The sequence below is a fragment of the Nycticebus coucang genome, chromosome 1 (assembly GCF_027406575.1).
Source record: "Nycticebus coucang isolate mNycCou1 chromosome 1, mNycCou1.pri, whole genome shotgun sequence".
NCBI lineage: Eukaryota > Metazoa > Chordata > Mammalia > Primates > Lorisidae > Nycticebus > Nycticebus coucang.
The window spans coordinates 16,505,046-16,521,753 of NC_069780.1; the positions used below are offsets into that span (position 1 = coordinate 16,505,046).

At 43.6% G+C, this 16,708-nt stretch overlaps 1 protein-coding gene and 1 pseudogene across 3 annotated transcripts in view; one reads left to right on the forward strand and one right to left on the reverse strand.

Annotated features, from left to right (window-relative positions):
- Positions 1–16,708, forward strand: part of AFF1 (ALF transcription elongation factor 1) — a 204,708-nt gene that overhangs the window by 36,846 nt on the left and 151,154 nt on the right. The gene's annotated exons all lie outside the window — the stretch shown is intronic.
- On the reverse strand, positions 8,087–8,759 carry LOC128593919 (lactosylceramide alpha-2,3-sialyltransferase-like; annotated as a pseudogene).

Consider the following 16,708-nt stretch of genomic DNA (forward strand, 5'->3'; position numbering starts at 1 on the left):
GTTCTTGTTCTATAACCAGTGAGTTACTTGGTGTTTCTGTGAAAGCCTGTAACTGTTGAGACAATTACTTGTTGTTGACCCAACTGTTGAACACTACCTTCTAAGGCGTTCATATAAAGTCTTCAGAAATGTGTAAACAGTGATTTATGGCTGCCTATTTGTCCTCATTGACCTTTTAAAAACAAATTGGTTTAAAGCACAGGCAAGCCGTGTAGCTAGTGGTGCCTAAAAGTTACCTGTGTTTCACTTTTCAGGCTAATTTGCCAATGCTATCTCACTGCAGCATTCTGTCTATTTGAGCCGGGGTGTTCAGGGTTAATGCTCAGTTTCTACAAATACTTGCTGAGCCTTTCTCTTACCAGCTCATGAGCAAAAGAGAAATGAAGGATAGGATTCTCCCCTTCATTTGGCATTGTAGCCAAAAAAACCAAGAATATTGTCTGTACTTTGCAGATACTTGCTTCAGGATGGCTCACGGGGGATGGTGGGCGACCATCTCCATAGTATTGTTGTTAAGCTGCTAATGGGTTCCCTGAATCCTTAAGAGTTATTTGGCTCAGTGGGCTGATGGAGCCCATGGTATTTGCACAGGCCTCCCTTAAGGCCTTTCTCCTCCATCAGGCTGCCTGTTTGCACCCGATTCTTTGCATCTCTCTCCACTCACACCCACTCACACTTCAGCAAGATTTTCTCCTTTATGGAGATAAGATGTCTCAAACTTTTCAATTCAGAAAATTATAAGGTAACTATTTGTATGAGGGAAAGTGTATTTTGTTTCTTTTCAAAAGGACTCACAACTCCCTTTGAATCAGGGACTGAGTGTGGCTTTGGGTGTGTTATATTCTTCCCAACTCCCCCACGGCGACAGTTTCTGTAATAAGATAGTGACTTAATAATATGAGAAGTATGCACCTTTGGGATATGTACAACCTCAGTGGAGGTGCTACAGTATGTTTTGTATCAGCACCTACTATGTATAGAGTAATATATAGTGAATTTCCCACCTGATGCAATCAGCCCTTTTCTCCTTTGATTACTAGGATGCACCCTGGCTTGTGCACCATAACATTCCCATCAGGCCCCTTTAATTTCTTACCAAACTTTTTTTGTCTTGATTGATCAAGACTGGCGTTTCTCAGTTCCTCTCCATGACTCGCTTACTTCCTACACTACACATTTTCTCTGTATAATCTTTCATAGTGGCTTCACCACCCCTAACAGTGATCATGGCTTTCTAAACCACAACTGCTTCCAAAATGCTTTCCTTCTGCCGTGTCCCTGTATCCCTCTAAATATCAGGGATTATCTCCCTATCCTAATTTCATTGTTTCTCAGTATGAGAAACTTCATTATATTAGAGATTTTCCTGTACATTTATTTCCCTTTTCCCTTTTTTTTGAGACAGAGTCTCACTTTCTCCCTGAGTAGAGTGCCACAGTGTCATAGCTCACAGCAACCTCAAACTCCTGAGCTCAAGCAATCCTCTTGCCTCAGCCTCCCAAATAGATGGGATTACAGGCACCTGCCATGACACCCAGCTAGTTTTTCTATTTTTAGTAGAGAGGGGTCTTGCTCTTGTTTAGGCTGGTTTTGAATTCCTGAGCTCAGGCGATCCACCTGCCCCAGCCTCCCAGAGTGGTAGGATTACAGGCGTGAGCCACCACACCTGGCCCTCATTTCTGTTTTCTACTTAAAAAACTTCCAGGGCTCCATATCACCTACAGTTTAGAGTTTGATCCCCTTAGTGTGTCGTTCAAGCCCTTTTCTCCTCTGGGACTAGCTTGTTTTTCAATGTTTCATCCCTTATCCCTACTGCCCTTCCAGAAACATTGGTGTCCAGCTGTCCAGAGGCCTCACGATTCCACATACAGGCTTTGGTCTTGGGAGCACCATGCCACCAGGCATGTGCTGTGCCTTCCTCCCGTCTTTGCTTTGTGTGTCTTCATCCGTAAAGCCTATCGGGGAAGCACAGGGCTTTACAGGGACCCATAGGGGGTAACTCAGTTGAGATTTAGGTATTAATCAGGGAAGACCTCTTGGAGGAAGAGATAGTTAGGCAGAGAATTGATGTGTGTTTAGGAGTTGAAAAAGTTGGGTGGTCGAATGGGAAAAGAGATGTGTTCCAGGTAAAAAGGAACCATACCTGTGAAGACTTGGCTAAAAAGAAAAGAAAAACAAACCCCTAAACCTTGGGGCCCTTTTGGGGAACTGAAGGAGCTTAGTAGTCTGGGACGGAGAGCACCAGGCTGGGAATGTGAGCTGGTTCACCATGCTAAGCAGTTCGGCTTTACAGTTAAGGAAATGGGAAGCCATCAGGAAATTTTAAGTAGATTAGTGGTTTGCTGTGATTACATAAGGTCACTTGTCAAGTGGAGAATGGACTTCAGTGGGCGGTGCTGGGACATAGCTGGAGGAAGCCAGTGAGAGGGGCTAGGTAGTGCCTGGGAGAGCTGGAGAGAACCAGGTGTGTTCTGGGTCATTTTAATAAATAGTGAAAAGGCTTTGTTGTTAGGTTAGTGTGTGAACAAGAAGGGTTAAGCAATTCTTATATTTTGGCTTTGTCGCTGGGAGATGCTGTCATTAAAGAGGGGGAAGACGGAGGGTGGTTCAAGTTGCATTCTGAGTATCGTATGTTTGAGATGCTGGTGAAAAGCTTTGCCAGTGGAACTGTTAGGCGGGCAATTGGTTCCTAGAGGAAGGTCTGGGCTTAAGACACACTTTTTTTTTTTTTTGAGACAGTCTCACTATGTTACCCTGGGTAGAGTGCTGGGGCATCACAGCTCACAACAACCTCAAACTCTTGGGCTTAAGCAAGTCTATTGCCTCAGCCTCACAAGTAGCTGGGACTACAGGCGCCTGCCACAACACCTGGCTATTTTTTTGTTGTAGTTGCTTGGCAGGCTCAGGCTCGGTTCAAACCTGCCAGCCACCATGTATGTGGCTGGTGCCTAGCTGCTGAGCTACAGGAGCCGAGCCAAGACACACTCTTGTTCCATAGAAAATGAGTCACAGTTGGGCAGGAGATTTCCCAGTGGGATTGGGAAGATGAAAATACCCAGAAGGTTGAACCAAGTAGAAATTTAGTGGCAACTAAGCAGCAAGGAGGCCCAAGAAAGCTGAGAAGGAGCTGCTAAGGAAGTGAGGGGAAACCGGGAGAGTGTGGTCTCAGGGGCCAGGGAGCACTTGCTTAGAGCATCACATGCTGGTATGCGCGGTTCAGTCGTCTCCTCTATGAAGCTTCCTCTCTCACCCAGGCAGTAGTGGTCCTCTGGTCCTCAAAGACAGAACCTTTTCATTTAAATGGCAGTTGTTTCAGTCCCAGCTACTCGGGAGGCTGAGGCAAGAGAATCGCTTAAGCCCAGGAGTTGGAGGTTGCTGTGAGCTGTGTGAGGCCACCGCACTCTACCGAGGGCCATAAAAAGTGAGACTCTGTCTCTACAAATAAATAAATAAATAAATAAATAAATGGCAGTTGTTTCCAAAACTAAATTGCTTTTGTGTCTATTTTCCTCTCATGAACCTGTCATTGGACAGCCAAGGATGAGCTGTCTTTGTGTCTCCAAGGGCTGGGATTCTCCCTAGACTCATTGTAGTAGACATTCAATAAACTAATACATCACATCATTTAAAGAGGAGTGAGAATTGGCCTCTGCCATCAAGAAATAGTTACATCTTCTTAGTGAGTTGGCTGATTTTGTCTCTCTAAACTTAGGATGCATTTTCTTTTTTCTTTTTTTAATATCGACATTCCTTCCTATCCCTCTGTAGAGTTTTCTGCACTCACAGTGACAGCAGTATGGCATTTTGACCATCCCTGATTCTTATGATGAATGAAGACCTCAGGGAACAAAACTCCTGTGACTTTCCATAGGGGCTTACCTAAGGGAGTATGGGAAATGGCAAGTCTTGTAAAAATAAGCTGGTCCGTGGGTGGTGGGTGAGCTGAGGGAAGAGATTTATGAGCAACATCCTGTTCTGGGATCACTGCTGGGGACGGAAGAGGGGGAGAAACTGCTATATAAATCACGAAGGCAGCTCAGGAAATCGAGTCTGCCAAGGGAGGGTCTCCGGGGGACCCTTCATGGATAGCTTTTGTGTAACACATGGGTGAAGGGGAACCAGAAGGTGCCCCTCAAGTCCATGTGGGGCTTGGTGCTGAGCTGGGTCAGTGGGGGAGGGAGAAGGCACAGAAGAAGACAGGGATGGCACAGGGACGTTAGTGTCATCTACAGTTTTATAATTGCTTGTCGAATTGTGAAGAAAAAAGAAAGGACCATTTTGTAGGAGCAGAAGATTGAGTTCATTGGTCTCAGGTCTCACGTGGTCGTCTCTGCGTGGAGGGTTGGCTCCTTTTCTCCGTAACAAGCATCGGTTCCCGTTCCGTTCAGGATGTGTAAAGTGACATCCTTATATTTTAAGCATAGGGTGCACTTGCCTTGAGTTTTTTTTTTTTTTTTTCTTTTCAAATGAAAGACACTTGAATCAGTAGATTAAGACTAGGTGTATAATTCTAGAACTTTGGGAGGCTGAGGTGGGAGGATCACTTGAGCCCAGGAGTTGGAGACCTTCTTGAGCAGTGTAGCTAGACTCCCATTTCTACAAAAAGGAAAAACAATTAGTCAGACCTAATGGCATGTGCCCAGAGCCCCAGCTACTCAGAAGGCTGAGGCAGGAGAATCTCTCGAGCTTAGGAATAAAAGGTTGCGGTGAGCTATGGCTGGCCCTCTGTACTCCAGCCTGGATGACAGAGCAAGACTCTGTCTCTAAAAGAGGGGAAGTGCATTTAATTCTATGTTAGGATGTACTTATAAAATGGAAAATTAAGTATCTACTAAAAAGCATAAGATCTGTGTGTATCAAGATGGTATGATAACAAATTACAGAATATAATCAAAGATAACCTATTTTTATGGGTAGGAAGATACAGCTGTATTTATTTAGAAAATGCATAAAACAGGTCTGGAAGGACATGTACTAACTCTTACAACATTAATGTTGTTGGAAATAGAATTTGTTTAGGTTGTTTAATGGGTTAGCTTTTTAGAAAATTTACATACTCTTTGTGTATTTTTTTACATCATCTTTGTGTATTTTTTTCCTTGATGTACACATACTGATTTTGTAATTAAGTTTAAGATATTAAAGTGGAAACACTTCTTCAAATGTTATTTGGAAACAGTTCCTGAAATTATTTTGAAAAAAGTAAAGAAATGAGGCCCCCTTCTGCTACTTCTTTTAGAAAATAAAAATGTTGCCCATTCACTCATTCAGTCCAAAAACCTCTGAGCGTGTGTACTGTACTCCAGGCCTTGTCCTATGCAGCAAGCATACAGTAGCAAACAAGACACACAATATCCTGCTTTCCTGGCGCTTATGTCTTAGTGTGGACAGAAGGTAAACACATCTCATATCAGGGTTATAAACAGGGTGCTGAGGGGAAGAGTGTCAGGTATGAGAGAAGATTGTGCTATTTTGTATCTAGTTATCAGGAAAGGCACTTCTGGTAAGGCCATGTTGGAGCAGAAACTTGAGGGAGTGAGCTAGATAGATGATTGGACCTGGGGGTGGAGGGAACTTTGCAGGCCAGATAAGCATAGCATATGCAAAGGCCCTGAGGCAGTGTGTACTTTGCTGGTCTGAGGGAAGACCAGGTGTGGCCAGTGAGGCAGGATGATAAGGGGGAGAGTGTTTGGGATGAGATGTGGGAGCTGGCAGAAGGCCAGGATTGTCAAGGGCCTTGTAGGCCACTGGAATGTTTTGGAGTTAGGTGAAAAATGAAAGGTTTTGACCAGAGGAGGAGGACTATCCAAATGTCTTTTTTTTTTTTTTTTTTTACTTTTTTATTTTTATTTATTTTTTTGGCCAGGGCTGGGTATGAACCTGCCACCTCTGGCATATGGGACCAGCGCCCTACCCCTTTGAGCCACAGATGCTGCCCTTTTTTTTTTTTTAAGACAGAGTCTTGCTTGCTGTTGCCCGGCCTGGAGTGCATCATCACAGCTCACAGCAACCTCAAGTGATCCTCCTGCCTTAGCCTCCCAAGTAGTTGGGACAACAGGCACACCACACCACACCCCACCTTGCTAATTTTTCTATATTTGTAGAGGCAAAATCTCACTGTGTTGCCCAGGCTGGTCTCAAACTTCTGGCCACTATTGATTCTCCCACTCCAGCCTCTGAAACTGTTGGGATTACAGGCTTGAGCCACCTAGATGTCTTTCCACCAAGAGCTTTGTGGAGTTTACACTGTGATGGGCATAGGAAAAGCAGTTTAGGGGAAACTGTCCCTGCATAGGTGGCTATTTTACAAATGGAGAAAGTCAAATGTTTGGTACAGAAACATAAAACATTATAGAGCAGGGACCAGGTCTTGAGTTTTCCTTGTCATTTTAGTGCTCTATTTTCTAGAGAAAGCTATCTAACCTGGGAATTTCCATTTTCTAGCATGTCATGACATGTTAATTTTAATAGATCCCTGAGTGGTTGTTGTGAATATTGCGCTTGATGCCCAGATGCTGAAGATGATGCTTCAGATCTATGATAGTTTTCTAGAATTCTGGTTCAGAGTGTGAGCGTCACATTTTCCATGACAGGGTTGGGATGTACCCACGCATTCAGTTCTTGTGTTGCCAGCAGGCATTAATTAAGCAGTACTTAGCCTACCGTGGAACCAGCTGTTCTTTAGCTACTCACGCTAAGGGCACTTGTCCGTGATAAGGCTGGTGAATTAAAGAGTTCACTTCATCAGAAGCTAATCAAGGGTCTTGCTCCAGGCACAGCACTGTATTACATTCTTTCAGAGCTGTAAGATTAAATAGCAACACTGTGTCTTCAAGGAGTCTACCGTCTGCTGGACACCACAGGCAAAACACAAATGCTACGGAGTTGCAAATTAATATAGCAAAGGCTGCACAGATGAACTGGGAGTGGAGAGGGTTGGAAAGGCTTTGTGAATGGGGTTGCACTTCCATTGGCTGGTAAAGTGTGGAGAGGAACAGAAAATGTATTTCATGCTTAAGAGTCAGAGGAGTGACATGGAAGGAAATGGGTCTGCCATGTTTCCTTCTATTACAGAAATGCTGTTATGCTGATCCTGTTTTTTTTTTTTTTTTTTAGATTATGAGAGCTCCTCAAAAGCTTTTATTTTTTTGTTTCCCTTTCAACCGTCACATTGCCTGGTACACATTGCCAGGTAGATATTCAAAACCCATTTTTTTTAAAAAATAGGTGATTTATAACAGCGGGAGGATTTCACTCCAGTGTTTCAGAAAACATGATAATTCTTGGAAAGGGTGGATTCCCCCTTAACTCTGGATCATAGAGGTTTTACCTTAATTTTTATAAGCCACTTTAGACAAAGACATTGGAACACCTTAGGTAAAACTTAAGTGCTTTGGAAGAACAGTAAAATAGTCCCCTGAAATTCAGGAGTTGTTATTGCTGGGAAGACTGTGGCTTCTGGAGCTCAGGGTGGCTTCATAGTAGTCAGAGGACACAGCACATCTTCTGTGTCCCAACCCCTCCAGGGGTCTCCAGGACAGCTCCCCTGGTGGATTCTTACAAGTCTCCCTGCAGAGAACAGACCAACAAAGAAGGACTAGGCACTCCTCCCACCTGCCCAGGTCTCAGTGGCTGGTGTTGCTGACCCAGTGCCAGCAGTTTACCTACCAAGCATGTCTCCTAGAAGTGCCTCCTCCCTTGGTCCACCCAACAGTGCAGCAGGGAACCAGAATCAAGCATTTAGGACCATCCTCAAAGAAGTGACCTCTCCTCTCCTTCCAATTAATTACCTGGTATTCGATGTGCAGTATACATGGATAGAGTTTTTACAAATTAAATTACTTTCTGAAAATTCAATAAAACATCATTACATATAATTCTCTTTGAGAAGTCTTTCCAATTCAGTTCTTAAAATTAACTTACAAAATATTGTGCAAAAACAAACACTGACCTCAAATAGGAAAAAAAGTAGGAAGAACAAAACAAATTTTGTTTTTAAATTAAAAGTTAAAAACACCAACTGCACTTCAAAGTATTTGCAGGATGAAATGCATCAACAACAGCCCTTGGGGTCAGAGTTGCATTTCCAAGTGAGATTTTCTGTGTTCAAAATTCCGAATAGATGCCTCCACTGAGATCTGTCACCACTCCCTCTCTGACCAGCTTTTAGGAGAAACTTGGTCTCAGTTGTCACATTATGCATGGTCTGCGAGTTCATGGCGCCCATGCACTGATTGTCAAAGGTAGTGCAAAGGAGTTCTGCGTTGACTGAGATTATATCCAAAAATCCACCAAGCTGACTTCATCACACAGATATGTGGCTAAGACCACAGCAATGGCACTGATAGTGGGACGCTCTGATCTTGACCCCAGAACCTTAACCGAGGCTCTGAGTACTGAAGGATGTCAAAGGCAGTCTCTTTGATAATAACTGGATTCAAAATCCTGAAATGTTTTGGATGTAGAGGGATCTTTTCTGCCACCTGCTTCCAAAAGAAGAATCTCACCCAAAATGGCAGGGTTTCGTTTTTTAACATTGCTTGAAGCCAGTCAAAGTCAACACTCTTAAATAATACAGCCACAAACAAGTCATTGGAATAATATTCAAGGTCAGACAGTGGCGCACCCTCTGGGTAGGTCATCCTTATAGTAGTTTTATTTCCAACATCCTCCAACTATCCCTTAACAGGTGCATTATTTAACCTTATCACAACATGGAACCGATTCAGGGCATAGCCCAGTTCTAGTCCGTGTAGTATCCCACCACTGCCAATAACCACACAATGCTGACAGCTCTTGGCTTTCAAGTGTTCTGGAAAGTCACGCTCAGGCAACAGTTCCAAAAGGAGGGACTGAACTTCACTGGAGAACGTCCCGAATCCAAAGGGAGGATGATACTTGTCCTTAGCTTCATTTGCTTTGGGGGCCTTCTGCACAAAAGGCTGTAAGTCTGTGCTCAAACAACCATGCCATTGATGTTTCTGCAAACTTGGGCTGACAGTCCTTTTGTAAAACTTATTGAGCATATTTCTGAGCTCTTTTTACGCAGTCAGGGTCCACATAATGCACTTTTTTAATGTCACATTCTTCAGTAGGATAATTTAACATGAGAGTATAAATGATCCGCAGTACAAACATAGGCAATAAACATTTGAAGAACTTTTTTAACAAAAGGCTGGGTCTTTTCATCTTGTTTTGAGCTTGTAGCATTGCAGGGAAGGCCTGGAGCAATCACTTCTTAGTTTCACAGTTATTCTCACTTGGCATTGCTCAGACAGCAGGTGCTGCTGCCTCCTCTGGTTGCGGCTGTAGGGAACGCCGCTCCACGCAGCCTGTGGACTCAGTCCTCATGCTAGAGAGGGGGCACGGGCCAGCCGCCAGCACTGGGTCCCCCTACTCTCCCCCATGACTCCGGCACCGCACTCACGCCCATTCAGCCCAGGGCCGTCCGCCATGCTGATCCTATTTTTAAAAGAAGAGGAGGGAGAGAAGAATGGAAAAGTCGTTGGGGACACCACACTGCCGGCTAAGCCTGAGCCATCTAGTATGGCAGCCATAGCACACATGTGGCTGTTGGTTGAACACTCGAAATGTGGCTGGTCAGATTTGAGAGGTCTGGCAGTGTACTGTACACATGGATTGCAAAGACTGGGTCTGGGAAAAATTTTAAAATATGGCATCAATAATTTTAGTTACGAGTTAAAATGACATTTTGCAGGATATATTGCTTGTAAACAAAATGGTATTAAAATTTATTGCATTGCTTTCTTTTTTTTTTATCTTTTTAATGTGGCTACTTGCAAATTTAAAATCACAGGAGTAGGCTTTGTCATATTTTTGTTGGTTGTGGCTGTTCTGGGTTAGGGCTAGTAGCTAAAGAAGAAAGAAAACAGATTGAGGGTGGTGCCTGTGGCTCAAAGGAGTAAGGCACTGGCCCCATGGGCTCATATGCTGGAGGTGGCGGGTTCAAACCCAGCCCCGGCCAAAAAAAAAAAAAAAAAGAAAACAATTGAATGAGAGAAAAGTGAAGAGAGAGAAGAAGCTGAGGAAGGAGAAATCTCTGGGACCTAGGAGTTGGTGTGGGAGGGGTCGGAGAGACCCCTGAGGGCTTCTGACCTGAGTGTCGCAATCAGCCTGAGGAGTGTGCTACTGCTTGGAGGTGGCCAAGGGTGGAGGTCAATGATGATTTCATTTGGGGCCCCACAGATCACAGGCTGCACCGTGGGGAGAGTTGGCAGCACACTGTGGCGCGGATTAGCACTGGCAGGGCTGGAGTGGGGAGACCTGTTAGGCTGGGTCTCTGGCCATCACACCTGGCTGCAGCAGCCTCCTAGAGGGGGCAGGGTGAGAGAGAGACTTCCGTGTGGCTCACAGTAGAAATTACCTGCAGCTTTGCTTGATAGTTTATGCTTTGGTTTATCTCAAAAAATTCCCCCTATTACATTATTATACTGTATATAGTGGGGGGGGGGGAGGAGAAAGGAAGTATACAAATTATGATGAGGCCAAAAATTTTTAATGCATTATAGAGTGTGGCCATAAAGTTCGTGTGTACTTTTAAATTTTAAATTGCACATGAACTTTTATAGCACCCTGTATTTAGACAGGAATTGCAACTTGTCTTTCCTTATTTCTGGAAGCAGAATTATTTGGGAAGGAGAAAGGAAGTGTACAAATGACAAATCTGCTGAGCTTTATTTCCTAGAAGCAGAGTGGGGAGGCACTAAGTTTTTATTTGGAGGGCCCTTCTTTTTGAGAGCTAGTGTTTCATTCTTTCATTCATGCAGCAAGTGCTTGTCGAAGTCAAGTGATGCATTGAAATCTGATGTATTGGAGGCGATGAAGATGGGGTCCTTGTTCTGTTTAACTAGGGAGATAGGTGCACAGATAAATTGTGAGTCAGTGTGATAAATGCCGCAGAAAAGCAAATAAAATGTTAATAGGCTCATAGAAGGCAGCAAGATGTCATGTGTAAGATCTCGCTGATGAGGACCATGCTATTCCAATTCTTTTCCTTTTGGGGGACTTGGAGTTATACCATGTTGCTTGAGGCTGTGGTAGAATTCAATTTGTCTGTTTATATTTCGTCCTACTTAACCTTTTGAGTTTGATTGAATGCAATTATTTACATTAAATATATTCTTCTTGTGGCTTCCCCACCATTATAATTTTAGTTACTCTGAAGTTGCTCTTCTAAGATTTTAAATTCACCGGAAGGTATTGGGCAGGAAATGCCATAAAAAAATTGCTAACTTGTGATTTCCCGAAAGGATAGTGTTTCTTCTAATTAACAATATTCATATAAAATGTTTCAAAGGCTAGTGATGTTAAATCACAGGGAAGGATGTAATATGTACTTTAAAGAAAGACTACATAATGCTTTGGTCAGAAAAGAACTTTGGCGCCTCATCAAAACGGGCCTCGGTAACACAAAGGGCAGGCTTTTGGTCTGCGGTGTGGGATATTCTGCCATTCTTTCTGGTCTCAAGAGTCAAGGCCCTCTCTTTTGTCCCTGTTGCGTCCCTTCAGGGGCACTGATGATGCTGCCGGCACTTCTGTAGCAGGCTCCAGTTCTCTGTACCTCCATTTAACTGCTGCCTCCTCTGTACCCCTGCGCCTGATCCAACGCTATTCATAAATCACAGCTGCTTTAAAAATATTCCAGTAGATCCTTGGCTCCTGAAGAAGCATATGCCCAGTTACCTCTTCTGTTCTTTCCCTACTTCTCTCCTGTGCACCCCAGAGTACAGCCCCGTGTTTGCTGCTTTACCCCCAAACCCATGTCTTCTACACCTTACGTTTCTGACTATATCTGTCCTTTCCAATACTACTTTGTTTTCTTGAAAAAATTCTATTTTTTTTTTGTTGTTGTTGCAGTTTGGCCGGGGCTGGGTTTGAACCTGCCACCCTCGGCATATGGGGCCGGCACCCTACTCACTGAGCCACAGGCGCCGCCCTGAAAAAATTCTATTAATCTCCCCTTAACCTTTATTTGGTTTCAGTTCAACACACATGTAGTTGAGGTCTTCCCACATGCTGTTTACTGGGGATAGAACATTTATTAAGACGGTCTTCTTCCCAAGAAACTATTAGTACAAAGAAGCAAGTGTACAAACACTTCGTAATAGTTTCTGTGGACCAGGATTAGGTGTTGAAAATCTAGTGACCGAAAAATAGACAGCTATTCTCCTTGCCACCATGAAGTATATGTTTTACAGGGGAAATGGAAGTCAAATTTTAAAAATTGACCATGAGAAATACTGTGAGGGGGGAAACTCCATTGATCCAAGAAAGCAAGTAACTTGGAAGGGTGGGAAGACCGGTTTTAGATAAGAGGAAAGTCAGGATTGGCCTCTGGAGGAGGTGGCACTGAAAAAAATAAAATAAAATAAAAGACATTTCAGCCTGAGCAAGAGCAAGAGTCTTTACCAAAAATAGAAAAACTAGCCAGGTGTGGTGGTAGGTTTTAGGTTTTTCCATGGTTTTAGTTACCCATTCGCGACTACTCAGGAGGCTGAGGCAAGAGGATGGCTTGAGCCCAAGAGTTTGAGGTTGATGTGAGCTATGATGCCACGGCACTCTACCCAACACAACATTGTACCCAAGGTGAGACTCTGTCTCAAAAATTAAAAAAAAAAAAAAAAGAAATAAAAAAAGATGTTTAAACAGTAATTACAATAGCGTATCATATGGGTTAATTATTACAGGGGATAAGTGTAGCAGACCTGTGAGAAGAAATGCAAGTGTCAGTGGGTAGTTATGACGCATCGTGGTGAAGCTGGTGATGGTGGGACCCAGAAGGGACCTTCTGCAATGGGAGGGCCACACAAGTAAGGTTTCTACTGCCAAGCAGTGGAAGGGCTTGGTGAGGGCTGGCTGGGGCCTTTCCGTGCAGAGGCACAGAGGTTTAAAACCATTTGGATTATGTTTTATGCTAGAAGGAGCCTTGAGCCAGGAAATGAGGCTGAGAGGCAGGTGATTAGGAAGGGGGCTCTGCAGTCAGAACTGGGCTCCTTTCTCCGCTTCTGGCATGCCCAGGCCTGAGAGCTAGGACAGGGCTTTTACATCTCTCTCTGCCTTCCTTTCCTCATCTGTAACTCTGATGAATGATAGCACCAACCTTATCTGGTTATTATAAGAATTAAATAAGTTAACACAAAGTTCTTAGAAATATGTCTGGCAACCAGCAAGTGCCCAGTAATGCAACAATGGTGCCTGTGGGCTTTTTATTGCATGGGAATAAGCTTTGACCTATGGCAGACCCACAAAGGCTTATATACAATGGAATAACTTGATCATGCCCATGGGGTTATGTTCTAAGACCCCAGCGGACGTCTGAAGCCCCAGGTAGGACCGCTATACAGGATATACTGTTTTATCAATGTCATAACCAAAGTGGCCACTAAGGGACTACCAGGTGGGTAGCATCTGCGGCCTGGACGCATGGGACACAGGGATGATTCACACCGGGGATGGAGTGGACACCAAGAGAGTCCATCCCAGGCTCAGAATGGTTCACAGTGTAACCCTTAGGGATCGTCTGCTTATGGAATTTTCCATTTAATATTCTCAGGCCTTGGTTGAGCGTGGGTGACTAAAAGCATGGAAAACAAAGCCAAGGGTAAGGGAGTGTGTGCGTGTATGTCAGGGAGGAGGGGGCTGGGATGGTGCTCCTGTGGATTACCCAAACTCACTCACCACACGCAACTCCCTGGGCCTTCACCTGTGTTCCCACAGCATCTTATCTTGGCTGAGGGTTTTCCCACTGCACTTTGTACGTTGTATTTCTCATCCTTGCCTGGGTCCCCGCTGGGCATTCAGGGCTGTGTGACTCACCTGCCCATCCTGCTGCCAAGAACGGTGCCTGACACTGGCACATACTGGGCACTCCAGACATGTTTGCTGAATTTATTTGCAAGGTTTGCTGGGGAGTTGCCCTAACTTATAATTCAGGAGGAAAGTCCTCCCATGAGAAGTCCGGGCATGTTGCTACGGGAGGCTGTTTTCATTCTTTGCACACCAAGTATTTGAGCGCCTACTGCGCAAGGCTCTGTGGAAGGTGCAACAATGACTCAGACGTGTCCTGTGCCCAGGGCTTTGTTGACTCTTACAATCATAATTGTGGGTGTCAGGAGAACGGTAAAAGGTTGCTGATAGGTTTCATGAGAAATAAGCTATGAAGTGGTTTAGCTGTCGTAGGGCTTTTAGTTTAGACGTGTGATTACCTCCAACAAAGAACCTCAGAATTATTGTTTTAGTGATTATCTCATTGGTGGTAGGTTATTTCTCATTATTATAATCATTTTTATATTATGACAGAACCAGACTAGGAAATTGTACAGTGTAAAGTTTCACAGGAAGCCTGCTTTTTGTCAGATTTTAATCCTGAGGAGAAACGATTCCAGCTGTGTGTGAGAGGGATGTATCCTCGTCCTTAGCCAAAATACTCTTGCTGCTTTTTCTTGGATTTACTCTATTAACAGGGTTAGGTGTTTCCTTTGAGAGGTGTGTAATTACAAGTTTTTATTATGTTTTTAAAGTTTTGGTCATTCTGTCTCTGCTTTTCTTATCATAATTTTCTGGCCTCCTGTACCTTGCTCCCTTTTTAAGTAGAGGGAGCAGGCCTGTTCTATTGTGGCCTTTTTTTCTTCTCTTTTCTTTTTTTTTTTTTTTGGAGACAGAGTCTCAGGCTGTCATCCTGGGTAGAGTAACGTGGCATCGTAGCTCACAACAGTCTCCAACTTGGGCTCAAGCAATCCTCTTGCCTTAGTTTTTCTATTTTTAGTAGAGACAGCGTCTCGATTTTGCTCAGGCTGGTCTTGAACTCATGAGTTCAAGTAATCCACCCGCCTCGGCCTCCCAAAGTGCTAGGATTACAGGCATGAGCCACCACGCCGGCCTGTTGTGACTGTTTATAACTGTTTGCTTAGATCATCTCTAAAGCCTAGAACACTTTTCCTCTTTGGTCCTTTGTAGTACTCCCCACAGTGGACTTCAAACCTCTGGGACCAGCAAACACTTCATCTCCTTTGCCCATGCTTCTGTTAGCACACAGGGGCCAGTCCCAGTCCAGCAAAACCCTCAGAAAATATGTGTTGATTAGCTTAACTGTGTGAATAAAGACTTTGTGGAAATGAGGGGATTTCTTAGTCACTCTTATTTTTAAGAAGTATGTTAACAGTTCTTTTTATCTTTGTGAAAAATTTATTTGAAAACACTCTAAAATACCAAACTTGTCAGAACAGTACCATTTTTTAATGTTCCTTTAATATGAAAAAGTTACTCAGTTATGCCTAATGATAAGAGAGGTGCAAATGAAAACTACACTTAGCTATCGTATTTTGTCTATATTATTTTAAAAAGTAAGGTGCAGAACAGTATGTATAATAATTATACCTTTCATTTAGTAAGGGAAGAAGAGTACGAAAATGTGTATGGATTTGCTTATATGTGAAAATAATAAAGGATAGAAGATAAACCAAAAACTTCAAACAGATTAAAGAGGGGCTGCGCCTGTGGCTCAGTGGGTAGGAAGCTGGCCCTATATACCGAGGGTGGCGGGTTTGAACCTGGCCCCGGCCAAATTGCAACAAAAAAATAGCCAGGCTGGGCATTGTGGCAGGTGCCTGTAGTCCCAGGTTCTCTGGAGGCTGAGGCAAGAGAATCGCCTAAGCCCAAGAGCTGCAGGTTGCTGTGAGCTGTGACATCATGTCACTCTCCTGAGGGTGACAAAGTGAGACTCTGGCTCAAAAAAAAAAAAAAAAAAAAGAATTAAAAAACTGATTGAAGAGAACAGATGGTGGGGGGACAAAAATGGAAGCTAGACTTTCCTGAATGTATTTTTCTTTGTGGCTGATGTTAGAACTATTAAATGTGGCACATAATTATAAAATAAAAATCAGGGGAGGAGCTCATCCCTTAAAAACTGAAAGTAACAGTGAATGAATAAACTTACTAGTGTTTCAAGTGGGTGGTTTGTGTTCACTGAGAATTATAGGCAGGCCTTGCTTTGCACAGTTCTGATGTGCACGAATTTCAGTCATCACGGTTTAAATGGCACAAGCCCCCCAAGGCAGTGGTTCCGATCGTAGGGCAGCATATTCACTGCGTGCAATTCCATAAAGTACAGACTTTGCTGCTAGCAGACTCACCAGTGGCCAGTCATTTGCTTCTCTTAAAGCACACTGGTGGTTGGACACTGAGCATCTGCTCGTCATTTCATACGCAGACAGCGAAGCGTGTAGTTGTCGCCTTTTTCTCTCCCAATGACAAGATAAACCCATGTGGCATTCTATGTAAATTGATCATCAAAAAAGGGAACTGGGCAACAGAGATGAAAGTGTGGGGAAGAAATGCAAAGTGATAACACTAGAAGTAAGGTTCTCATAGAGCATTAATAGAGTCACAGAAGAAACAGCTGACTGTGGAAATGTGCAGCCAGGGGAATACAGGGTGCCGAGGTAAACCCGGAAACTATGTGGTTGTCCCAGAGGCAGTGGTGGCTCGTGCAGGCTGCACATTAAAGAAACTCGCAGACATTTCACCGCATGGAAGTTGGTTCAAAATTAGAAAGGAATTTGATAGTTTGCTAAGGCATAGAAAAGATTCATTTAGTGCTGGAAGTTATGTGGCAAGAAAGCAGTTATGTTAAAAAAAAAAAAGTTGCATTTTTTACAAAGTGCTATAGTCCGAATCCTCCCAAATTCAT